Genomic DNA, 12,998 nt, shown 5'->3' on the forward strand with positions numbered 1-12,998 from the left:
GCTTTACTCTTCACTTCTTGTACCTTGTGCTGTGAGTTGGGTTGCTTCTGATTAACCATCACCTTAGGTTTTGGTACTTCAGAAGCAGTAACTATCTTCTTCTGAAACTTAGACTTCAGAACCCCAGATTTTGGTTTCACCAGACTCTGAGGAATAGGTTCTGATCTTTTCAGGATCCTGACCTTTGAAGTCTTGGAATCAGATTTGATCATAGCCTTTGACTTAGAGTTCTTTGGCGTTGAAGTAATCTTAGCCTTAGGACTAGAAGCTTCAGGTTCTGATTGAACAACAGTTTCCAACTCAGCCCCTTCTGGTACAAAGAATGTTTTCAGACCTTCCTTGATGCATTCACAACAAGATTTTAGATTGGTTTTCTCAAGTTTCACTTCTGGAAAACCAATTCCTCTGCCATTGTTCTTGTAAATGCTATAAATCATAGAAGCTACTCTGCTTCTGTCAATGCCAGATATAATAAAATCTTCAAGAGCAATTTCATGGTTACTTAAAGGTTTTTCATTACACTTTTCTTGTAGCTTCTGACATAAGAACCTGAGATGATCTTCATATGTTTTACACATGAAGTCAAAGCCCCTAAGTCCTTGTTCAGAAGCTTTCAGATCCAATAGAGTTGATTTTTGCTGTTGTACCAAATCAGCATATTTTTCTTTTAAATCCTTCAACTCATTGGTTCTTACTTCAAAATGTGTAAGAAGTTCTTTAAGTGACTCAACAAGTTCATCTCTGGGAATTTTGGAATATACCTCGTTTTCATCTTCTGAGTCTGAATCTGATCCAGCTTCTGAAGTTGTTGTTGCTACCAACCCAACAGCTACCTTTGCATCTTCATCAGCTTCCTCTTTATCAGATCCAGATTCACTACCCAAATCATCCCAGGTTGCCATTAAACTCTGCTTAATCTGCTTCTTGAGTTTGCTTGGCTTGAATGCAGACCTCTTTGACTTGTCCTTTGAGTTTTCTCTTTGAAGATCAGGGCATTCAGCAATGAAGTGTCCAGGCTTCTTACAGTTGAAGCATTCCTTCTGATCTTCTTTCTTTGAGCTTCTGTAGTTACCCCTTCTGGAGAGAAACTTTCTGTTCTTCTTGGCCAGATATTGAAGTCTGTTTGAGAGCATGGCCATTTCAGCAGCATCTGGTTCAGAATCTGAACTTGACTGTTCTTCCTCTTCAGATTCAACTACTTTGAGAGCTTTTGATGACTTGCCTTTGGATGGAAGAGCTATTGATTTACTCTTCTTAGTAGACTCATGTTCATTAAGACTTAACTCATGAACTTTGAGAGAACTAACAAGATCTTCGACACTTAAAGTGTTTAAATCTTTAGCTTCCTCAATGGCAGTCACCTTTGGTCTCCATCTAGCAGGTAAGCTTCTGAGTATCTTGCTTACATGATCAGAAGCAACGTAGCTCTTCTTTAGAATCTGTAGCCCATAAACTAAGGTTTGAAACCTTGAGTACATTTCCTCAATAGTTTCATCATCCTTCATCTTGAATAACTCATACTGATGTACAAGCAGGAGAGCCTTTGCTTCTTTGACCTTCTTGCTCCCTTCATAATTTGAACAGAGAGAAGCAAACATAGCTTTAGCAGTGGATTTGTCACTCATCTTCATATACTCTGCTTTGGGTATGGCAGTGACAAGGGCTCCTCTAATAATATGATGCTTCTTGTAAAGTTTCCTCAGTTCTGGAGTATGTTTCTTTCTATCCACAGCAGCTCCTTCTTCATCAAGGACTAAATCACCAACACCATCTTCCAGAATATCCCATAATTCTTCATCCAGGCTCATGATGTAACTGTAAAAGTTGGTCTTCCACCAAGAGAACTCTTCAGCATCTCCATTGAACTTTGGAACTTTTCCAACACTGGTTTTCTTACTATCACTATAATCATGTGAGACATGTTTATAGCTAGTATCACTAGGACCAGTAGGAGGAGGAGTAGACATGTTTTTCTCAGATCTTTGACTGTTGCACGGTTAAGTGATACACAACAGACCAAGGCTCTAGATACCAATTGAAGGTGAGAAAAAACACAAGAAGGGGGGTTGAATTGTGTTTTGAAAAATTCTTCAATTCTCCTAAAAACTGAACACACTGATCAGAAGCTAGGTGAGACAGCTTCTGAAGTGATAATCAGAATCTAAATGCAGCGGAATAAAACAGAGAGAGAGAAGAAGAACGACACAAAGCAATTATACTGGTTCCTTCCACAATCCGGAAGTAGTCCAGTCCCCCTTGCACTTCCAAGGAGATTTCACTATGAGTAATATCTGATTACAAATGCTCAAGCACACAAGCAAGAGACTTCCAATGCTCAAGCACACAAGCAAGAGACTTCCTTTGCTCAAGAACACAATCAAGAGACTTCCTGCTCAAGCACAACTGCAAGAGACTTCCTAACTAAACAAAATTACACAGAAAATTGTTTAAGGTTGAACACTTGATATACAATCAGAGGTGCTCACAATACAAATCAGATACAGACTCAATGGACTTAAGAATTTCTAAGATATGACTTTGAGACACAGAAATTCTAAGTGAATGCAGAACAATTTCAGCAGAGGTTTGGTACTTGTGAAAATCTTGTGAGTCTTTCGTTCAGCGTTCTTGCATTACCAAATCTCTAGGTCTTCACTCCTTTATATAGAGGTGTGAAAGAGACGTTGTGAAATTGCCAGCACACCAAAGAGTCGTTAGTTGAAGCTTGATCTTTCACCAATGATCTTTTGCCTGATTTGGTTGTTGTCCTATGAAGAACCAATTTGAAATCCATTCCTTATCCAAAGGAACATATATGCAGGCGAGACCGTATTCTGGAGCTGTTTTCTTGTCTTGAAGCGTGGACACAAAACAGAGCAGTGGAGAACGTGGCTGTACCATTCGTACAATAGTACAATGTCAACGCTTTCGTCCAAATTGCAACCACATGCCTTCAAACACCTTTGAAATGACCGTTGCAATGTTCCACTAATTTTCTGCTATGTTTTCGAATCCAATAGACAGCTTTTGCAATGTAGATTCTTCAATCTTTGAATGTTCTTGCAAATCCAGTTGATCTTCAGCTTCTGGTGAAATAGCTTCTGATGAGGCAGCTTCTGATGATGCAGCTTCTGATGAAGTGACTTCTGCAGCTTCTGATGGTGCAGCTTCTGATGATGTGGCTTCTGGACCTCTTGTCTTCAGAAGCATTATTCTTCAGGAGCAGCTTTACTTCAGGAGCAGCTTGACTTCAGGAGCGCTTTGCCTTCAGAATCATCTAAGCTTCATTTTCTTTTGCTCTTTATTTGCTCATTCAGAACCAATGATGATGTAACTTTATAATTATGGTCCTGTACACTTGAACAAATATTAGCTAGTCCAATTTACAATTTTTAATACCTTGTTATCATCAAAACTCTTTAAGGTTCATTGTTAAACACATTTTGTTCCAACAGCATCAAGTTGATACTTGCTCCCAAGTCACATAAAGCTCTACCAATGTCTACCTGTCCAATGGAACAAGGGATAGTAAAAGCACCAGGATCTTTCAGCTTAGGTGGTAACTTCTTCTGGAGAATAGCACCACAATTCTCTGAAAGTGCTATCTTCTCATCATCCTTAGGCTTCCTTCTTTTAGTCAACAAGTCTTTCATGAACTTAGCATATAACAGCATTTGGTCAAGAGCTTCACCAAAAGGAATATTCACCCGAAGTTGTGAGAAAAGTTGCATGAACTTCTTGAATTGACCTTCATCCTTTTCTTTCTTCTTGGCTAAGTGAGGGTATGGAAGCTTCACATATGATGGAATAACTTGTGGTTTATCTCCATCTTTCAAGATTTGACTCTTCGACTTCCTCAAGATTGAATCCTCATCTATTAACTTCTCACTTTTTTCTCCCTCTATTTTTTTCTTCCTTTCGTTTTCAACTACTCCATGATCATTTTCTTTTTCAACTACACCCTCATTATTTTTTCCAACATCACCATCTTCCTCTATCTCAACTACTACATCATCAACCTTCTTTGGAGCTTTTGGAGCTAAAGGTGTCAAAACCTTTTTGCTCCTCAATTCAATAGCATTACAAGACTCATTCTTAGGGTTGTCTTTAGTGTTACCTGAGAATCCGCCTTTGTTTTGTTCAGCCAATTGCTTAGCTAATTGCCCCAACCGAGTTTCAAGCATCTTCCTGGAAGCTTCATTGTTCTTTCTTTCAGCTTCTTGACTCTTCTTCATCTCTTCAAAGTTGCCTTGAGTCATCTTCATGAAGTTCATCATAGTTTCCTCAAGAGCTGAAGGCTTTCTTTGTTGTTGTTGTGGAGGAGCAAGCATCTGAGAATTCAAAGCGTTGTTATTTGAGTAGTTTAGATTGGGATGCTTGTTGATTCCTGGAGTGTAGTATTGATTTTGCCTCTGGTATCCTCCCATGTAGTTAGCTTCTTCACTAGACCCTTCGGGTACAAATTCACCATTGGGATGTTCTTCACCACATAAGTCACACTTGATTACAGATACTTGTTGTTGCTTGTGGGCCAAAGTGAAGCCTTGAAACTCCTTAGTTAGAGCCTCTATTTGCTTGTTCATGGCTGGTTGGTTGGCTAAGATAGCAGTTTGTTCACTTACCCCAAACACTCCTCTTTCTTTCTTCTTAGCTTCAGCACGATACTCATTTCCAGCCATGTTATCTATCAAAGCTTGGACTTCATGATCAGTTTTTCTCTTGAGACTACCTCCTGCGGAAGCATCTAAGAACATCCTAGTGTTTGGTGTTACCCCCTCCGTGAAGATTTGGAGGTATTGTTTCTCGATGAACTCATGATTAGGGCATCTCTTAAAAAGCAAATTGAATCGCTCCCAGGCATCATACAACGACTCATTCTCCTCTTGCTTGAAGTTAGAGATCTCCATCTTCTTTTCCCAATATTTAGACATAGGGAAATATTTCTCCAAGAACTTCAGCTAACTCTTCCCATGTTTGGACAGTCCCGTTTGGTATTGTTAGCAACCAATCTTTTGCTCTTCCCGTCAAGGTGAAAGGAAATAACCTTATTTTCTTTTGTGCTTCAGTCACGGTGGCTAGTTGCACACAAAACTCGCAAGTTTCAGCAAAGCGGCTCAAGTGTTCATGTGGACTCATAGCTTCAGTCCCATCGAATTGTTTGTCCCTCAAACCGTTGAGAACAGTTGTCTTGATGTCAAAAGCAACGGGGTTAGCTGGTTGAAAAGTGTGGGTCAGTTGACCGCGATGAGTTGCTAACCCGTAGTCTCCTAGCTTCGGTCTCGGTGGTACAACTCCTTCCATAGTTGCAGATTTAGGAGAAGAGATTGTTTCAGTTTCAGTAGAAATTGGCTCCGGTATTTGTTCTCGAACACCCGGTGGAATGGAATGAGCCAACCTTTGCAACCGGACAGCTTTCCAGAGTGCTCTAGCAGTCCTTTCTATTTCTGGATTGAATTCGAGATCATCGGAGCTCACCTTACCTCGCATAAACAACAAAATACCTTAGTAGCACTGCACAATACAAAGTAATCAAATGAATACTGAAACAGAAAATTTTTTAAAAAAATAAAAACAGAAAATTAAATTGCAGAAATCCTAAATTATAACGTAATTGCCTTCTTGAAATAAATCAACAGTCCCCGGCAACGGCACCAAAAACTTGATAGACGTTTGGCAAGTGCACCAAATACTATCGAAGTAGTAAAAATATCAATCCCACGAGGACTGTTTTTTACTTCAATAATTCAATCGCGTTATAAAAATAGGATGTATAAAAGTTTATTTTGCTTTGCCACTAGGCAGTAGATTAGGTTTGATTTTATGAAATCAAATAAAAGAAAATAGATTTGATTAAGAAAATATAGAGAGAGGTGATATCAGATCCTTCCAATCCTCTAAGTTCCCCTAATTGGCATACCGCACCTATTTGTTATGAATCTTCTTCTAATTTACGATGATTAACAAAATAGTTCTAATCAATCCCTTGAATTAGAACCCTCTTCTCAAACTACATCCCCCAATCCCTTGGGTGGTCTAATAATTCTTGAAGGTTTTACCGAACGTTAACCTATTATCACTAACAAACGATTATCTATTCCTAGACTAACCCTGTTTATTAGAACAATTCAATTAGGTCTAAGTCGAAAGCCATGGTCAGTGGTCATTCGTTCTCACAAAATCAAGTTATATGTGATCAAGATATAAAAAGCATTAAGAACAATTGAATTGAATAAACTAGAATGGAATTCATAAACAAAATAGAGTTTCACAGCAACATGTGTCAATTAGGGTTACAAAGATTCATCTCGGATCTAATCTCTAGGAGATTTAGCTACTCATAATCGAGTTTACAAATAGCATAATCAATGAAATAATTAAAACATACATGAATTGGTAAAAGGTTGAAGAAATCGCCCTTCTAGCCGTCTCCGATGTCTCAAAATCGCACTTTCCTCTCCAAAATCGTAACCCTTGTTCTTCAAGATTAGTGCAGTATTTATAGAAGTCATGGGCCTGACCCGTCAAAATCGCGCTGCGCCTATATATTGGCGTGCCGCGATTTCCTTTAAACAGGGAAGGTGAAATTTTGCTTCCAAAATCGTAGCACGACTTGAAATTGGCGTGGCGCGATTTCCTTCAAACAGACTTCAATATTTCAGCTTTTTGCACTCCAGAACAGTATAAATTGCATGAGAACTCTATCAAAATGTCACAATAATTCCTAAAAATTACGAGAGTTTTGTGAATTTAGAGAGTTTTATGGTAGAAAGAAGAAATAAGATAAATTAGATGTGGGGCTATAAATAGAAGAAGTTAGGTTTAGAAAATTTTTACAAATGTACGATCAATTTTTGGTAAAAAGGGATAAAAGTCAAGAGGAGAAGCAAGAGAGATCTGCGATTACTGCATATTAAGGTAAGGGTGAGACTAACTTTCAATATTATTAAGTCTATGATTCTGATGAATAGATTTAGCATGAAGTAGGTTGAGTTTGTAAGGATTGAGAATTAGGGTTTAGAGAGCGGTTTTGATGATTAGATGATGGAAACTTGTTGAATTGATGTAGAAATTGAGTACATACCTTAGATAATCCATATGGTGATTATTAGAAGCTGTTTTGAGGTTAGAACCATGATATTAGGTGAAAATTTGAGAAAATCAGAATTCTGCCCGAGCTGACATTCATCGCTCGCCATCGCGAGCAGCGTAGCTCGCCTCGCGATTGATGAAGTTCATTGCTCGCCTCGCGAGCAAGATCGCTCGCCACAGCGAGCAAACCCAGAACGCTCGCCACCGCGAGCAGGTGATTTTAGGAGTTCCAGAGAGCATGTTTTGCTCGCCCTCGCGAGCAAGACTGTTAGTTTCCCAAAATTGTTTCCCTTGCAATTCTTTCGCACTTGTAGTTATGAGTTGATCCTAGAGGTAAGAATGAAGGTTGTTTAGAATATCAGAAGCTGTCCAGAAAGCTTGAATTAAGATGATTAAGATTAAGATTAATGTGATATTGGTATATATGCTCTATGTGGCTATTCTTGATGATTAAGTTGGTGTGAATTATTCTTTAATGATGATATGATATGTAAGCACTGTTATATGTTGCATTTGTTGTTGTTTTGCTGTTGTTGACCATTTAATGTCACAAGTTGTAAACGTCGGTCTAAGTTGTAAAGATGTAAGAAGTTGTCTAATTTGTTGGAGTCAATTAAGAAGTTCATGATGTTTTAAGATGTAAGATGTTCAGTCCATTGCATACTCATTAAAGTTGGGGGCTTGATGCCCTGGAGCTTTTGCTCAACTACGTTGGGGGCTTGATGCCCTCGAGCTTTTGCTCACTTATGTTGGGGGCTTGATGCCCTGGAGCCTTTTTATGTTCAAATACGTTGGGGGCTTGATGCCCTGAAATGGTACCACATGCATTTGCATTGTCAAGATGTTTAAGATGATTTAAGATGATAAGAGTCGCATAGACGAGTTAAGTTGCATTGTCAAGTCAAGTGTTAAGTCGATTATGAATTTGATTATGAATTTGATTATGAAGTTGTTTATGATGATGATATGATGCTAAATGATTATTGTTGATGATGTTATGATGTTTTATGTTGTTAAATATATTTTGATGAATTATATGCTTAATATATTGTTTGTGAAATCTCACCCTTTCTGCTTGAAAATGTTGCTCTTTGTATGGGTAACTTACAGGTAACCAAGATTAGTTGCGGTCGTGAGTGGACTCCTCACACGTGTGTCTTAGGTGCTCTGATACATAACTGAATGGGAATTTGACTTACTTTCTATTCCTTATGTATTGCTTATGAATTTTTATGAATAATTGATGAATAAAGACTTTATGAGATTTTTATGATGAGACCTGCGTGCCAAGACTATTTCAATTGTTGAATTAAATCCGCTGCGAGTTTGAATATTTATGTTGAATAACTTTGAAGGATAAATTGTTATTTATTCCATTTTATGATTTTTAAGAAGTGTAGCATTCCGTTTTAAGTTGTTGAATTATGATTTTTATTAAGAAATTTTTATGTTGGGAAAACGGGGTGTTACAATAGTGCCTTCATTGTTGCTAGATCCATTGAATTTTCTGCAATTTTGAAGATTGTGTCCCAGAATTTTGCAATTGGCACAAAAGGGAGGTTGCTTCTCATATTGGATATCACTGGACAAAGTGTACCCTTTAGTTTCAACAACCACTGACTCATATAATTGCTCTGCTAGATTAACATCTACAAGCACCCTAGCAAAAACCCCAAATCTCCTACTAAGAGTTATCATCAATAGCCAGAGGAGTACCTAAACCAGAGGCAATCTCAAATAGAGTAGTCTTCCTCCAATATTCTTGAGGCAAATGCATAAGTGTGATCCAGATTTGAGCATGGGTTTGAGCTTGAGCCTAGGGTTTGAAGCCTCTTGTCTAGCACGAGAAACGAAGGATCCCTAGTTTTAGGTTAACCACACCCAAAGCCTAGGTTCTTCGCATATCAACAATTGAACTGAAATGAAATTCGAAAAAACCCTTTCCCAGAGGTGTGATGTTCCAGTTACGCAAGGAGGGCCACAACAAAGAAAGCTTCTATTTCAGGGCTAAGGTTGTCAAAGGCTGATCACCCTTGTGCAGAGTAACTCTGCCATGGAGGTTGAATTGACATTCAGCCACACCCGATTCATACTCCGATTGAGAAACTTTGACACGAACAGAGGTTCCCATCACGATTTTAGGTGGAAATTTAGACAAATGGTGTTCATCAGAAGAAGAGAAGCTTGTACGAAGGACTTACCAGATTTCGGCTGATTTGCCACCTTAGACACCACCGGTTCCATGTTGGAGTGGAACGGAGAACCACCGGAGGAAGCAGAGTCCACCGGAGTGATACAAATACGGTGAGGAGAGAGAAACTTTAGAGGAAGGGATCGCCGATCAAAAACAGAGAGAAACCTTCGACGGAGCTACGGGATCAAACTAGAACAATCGTGAAATCCATGGATAGATCTTGATTGAGTAGAAAAATCGATGAAGAACGCAACAAAAATAGAGAAGAATGAAGCAAGATTGAGGTATAATGCAACCGAAGAAGTTAGTTACGGTGACCGGAGAAGTTAGTTACGCCATTCCAGAAAGAGCTTTTCGCTTCACGCAAACCAATTGTTTCACCTTCATGAACAAGAAGACAAGGAGAATAATGAACCATTCGAGCTTTGTTAGGTAACAATATTATTTTTGGAATAATTAGCCCCATCTGTAGAATTATTTTAGCATCATTATATGTGGACTAATTAGCATCACCCTAGATTGGCACAAAAATATGGTTTGGATTTGAGTTGAAAAACTGTTGATGAACAGAGATACCATAAATTGGGTGGGGAGAGAGAAGCATTTGAAGCTCTGCTTAATGTTGGATGGTAAAGATAATATTTTGAGGTTAACTTCATATTAGATGGCAATCGTGGATAACAATTTAGTTATTGAAGCCTTTGAAATTGGCTATAATTGAGCTACTAAACAAGTAACATTTTTTGCATGTTACTAAAATTACTCTCAAAGGTTACTAAAACCATTTAGTAACATGGGCTTTACTAAAATTTATCAAATGTTACTAATAGATCAAATTAAGTAACATTTGTTTTGATTTAGTAACCTTTTTCAAATGTTACTAGATATATCTAATATATATGTTTTTTGAAGGATATATAATATATATGTTGTACTGTAGCTTGAAGTGATATTTAATATATTAGTGTCATACCCCAAATTTTGACCACTTTTCTTTGTTTTTAAATTTTTATTCGTGTTTTAAGGCCTTTTAATTTTGTCGTCTCAGACGGAATTTCGGCAGAGAGGTATTTTAAAATACCTCATTTGGTTACCGAAAGGGACTGTTTTGTTTATTTTTATTAATCTCTTTTCTCTTTAGTTGGTTTATTAATTTTTAGTCCTCTTATTAATCTCTTTTAGTTATATAATATTTATTTTCGGTTTATTTTTATTAATTAATTAATTTTGTTTCTATTAGTTATTTGTCTTTAGAGTCCTTTTGTTTTAGTTGTCCACATGGCAGAATATCATTAATTAGTCCATAAAAGGTATCCAAAGCTGTCAAGATATTTTTCTTTCTCTCCAAGACAGTCCAGGTGTCATAATTTCATTGGTCCAAAATTTCAAAACCCTAATTTCCTGCATTATAAAAGGGCCATTTATTACACTGTTCTGGGGAGAGAAAAAACGGCGTCAGAGAGTGTCAGAGTCACTAATCTGAGTCATAAACACCTTTTACATTTCTCTCTCTACTTTTTCTAAATCAAAACCAAAAATCATGTGAATATTGATGAACATTCAAGAACACGTAGCCATTTCCAACAACCTTCATCCATCTCAACAATCACTTTTCCAGAACTCTTACACAAACGAACCACCACCATTCATCATCAACGAAACAGGTTCGTATCAACACAATCACTACCCCAAAATCCAACTCGGTTCATACAAAATCAAATCATAAGACACTTCCATTTTCGGATTCAGCAACAACATCTAAAAGCACCATTCGTTTCTGTTTCCAGTAAGATCCGACGGAAGGAAATCACATCGTTTTTGTAACCAAAACAAGAGGTCGAACTTAACTTCAAGCATCACCACTGAACCGCACCGTTTCAAGCTTGGTCAAACAAGACAAATCGGAATCGCAACTCAAGCCGAGAGAAGGAGGAGAAGCAGATTCAAGTTTTCCGTCGTCGTTTCCTAGCATCTTTCTCCGATCTCATAGAGGTAAATCGGTTTCCTTCGTCTTTTATTCGATCTATGTTGTTTTGTGTTCATACTTGGTGATGAAATAGTGTTTACAATGAGTTTTAGTGATGAAGGTTTTTTTCTAGATCTAGGCTTGTATGTGGTTTGTTTCGAAAATCTAATTCTAGATTTGAATAGAGGAGAAGGAGACGGAGCTTTTGATATAAAAGTTTTTTGAAAAAATTAAAAAAAAAAAGCTCCGACGAGGTGGCTCCCCGTCCGACCACCGCGTCGGAGTAGCTCCGGCCGCCACTCTTCTTCTTTTCCGGCACCGAGTTTCTTAGAGAGAGGGGGAGCTTCTCTCTCTATGTTTGTTGTTGTTTTGTTTTAGAGAGAGGTTTTTCATGAATTGTGTGTGATGTTTGTGACCAACATGCTTATATACCTCCTCCCAATCCCATGTATGCGTGTATGAGTGAGCTTACCTTGCGCCATCCCTGTGAGCCGTTAGATCTTTGATCTAACGGCTGCTGTGAACCCTTCCTTTTGTTTGTGTATGCGCCTGTCCATGTTTATTTTGATGCACCTTGTTTTTTAACTGTCAGATCTACGATCTGACGGTCCCTGTATTATTGTTTTTAAAATCTTGTCATCTTATTGTTTGTGTGGCTGTGATGAATTTTCTGTTGTTTAATTTTGGACCCTCTGATCCATCAGACGGTCCAAATTAACTCAGGCTGAGCCAAGTTGATTTGTTTGCATTTTAATCCTTTCTTTATGCCTTATTTGCATTCTAGTCCTTCTATTAAAAAAAAAATTTAAACCTACTTCTTTTAAACTCATAAATTTTTTTTCACTATGTGTCATGCATTTTTTTTAAATACTTTAATCTTCATAACATGCATCTTGTAGTTAATTTTGCTTTAATGTTTGTTTTCAAAATTTGCATTTCATGCATTATTTTTATACCTATTGTCATGCCTTTTACTTGATAACTATTTCTGTATGTGATGTTTCTTTTTTTAATTCTTGCAATTTATTTTATTCTCGTTAATTTTAGTGTGTATAACTAGGAAATGGATGTATATTCTTACCATTGGTTTGTAGCTTGGCAAAGAGGCCATAGAATGTATCTAGGGATTTTTGTAATAATGTAGGTAACACAAGCACCGACACTTGCACCGACACCATATCACTTTATTTATCGCTTTTATCTCGCTTTATTTTTCCCATCATTACGTTAGCTTATCGTTAGTATAGAAAATATTTTTATCTCCAAAATCGAATAAGCAAAAGTCAAATTATTTTCTTAATAAACCTTGGATCCAAAATCCAAGTTGTTTTCCCTTTTTATTTTCTTAATCAAATTCCTAAATGAATCTTAATTAAACTTAGACTAAATTTCTTAAATAAAATGAAACAACCTCACTTCTATTTTATTTCTAGAGCCTTGAGGCCCCTCAATCCCTTCTTAAAACCATTTTCAAAAAATAATTAAAATCAACCTAACCCACAAAAAATATTTTTGAGAGTGAACTACGGTGGTTTTGATCCCTTTAAAGGGTACGTAGGCAGAGGTTTATTCCTTCCAAATCAACCAAATAAAAAATAATCAATCACACATCTTCTCCCTCCATTCTTTCGCTTAGATTTTAAGCAATAATTTTTAAAATAAAAATAACCTAGCACAAGATAAGGTTAGAAAGAGGTTCCCACGGAGTACCGTGGACGATGCGGGTGCCTAACACCTTCCCCAATCGTA

This window comes from Medicago sativa, chromosome 8 (assembly GCF_051527215.1).
Source record: "Medicago sativa cultivar Bolivia chromosome 8, Bolivia_mono, whole genome shotgun sequence".
NCBI classification, from domain to species: Eukaryota; Viridiplantae; Streptophyta; class Magnoliopsida; order Fabales; family Fabaceae; genus Medicago; species Medicago sativa.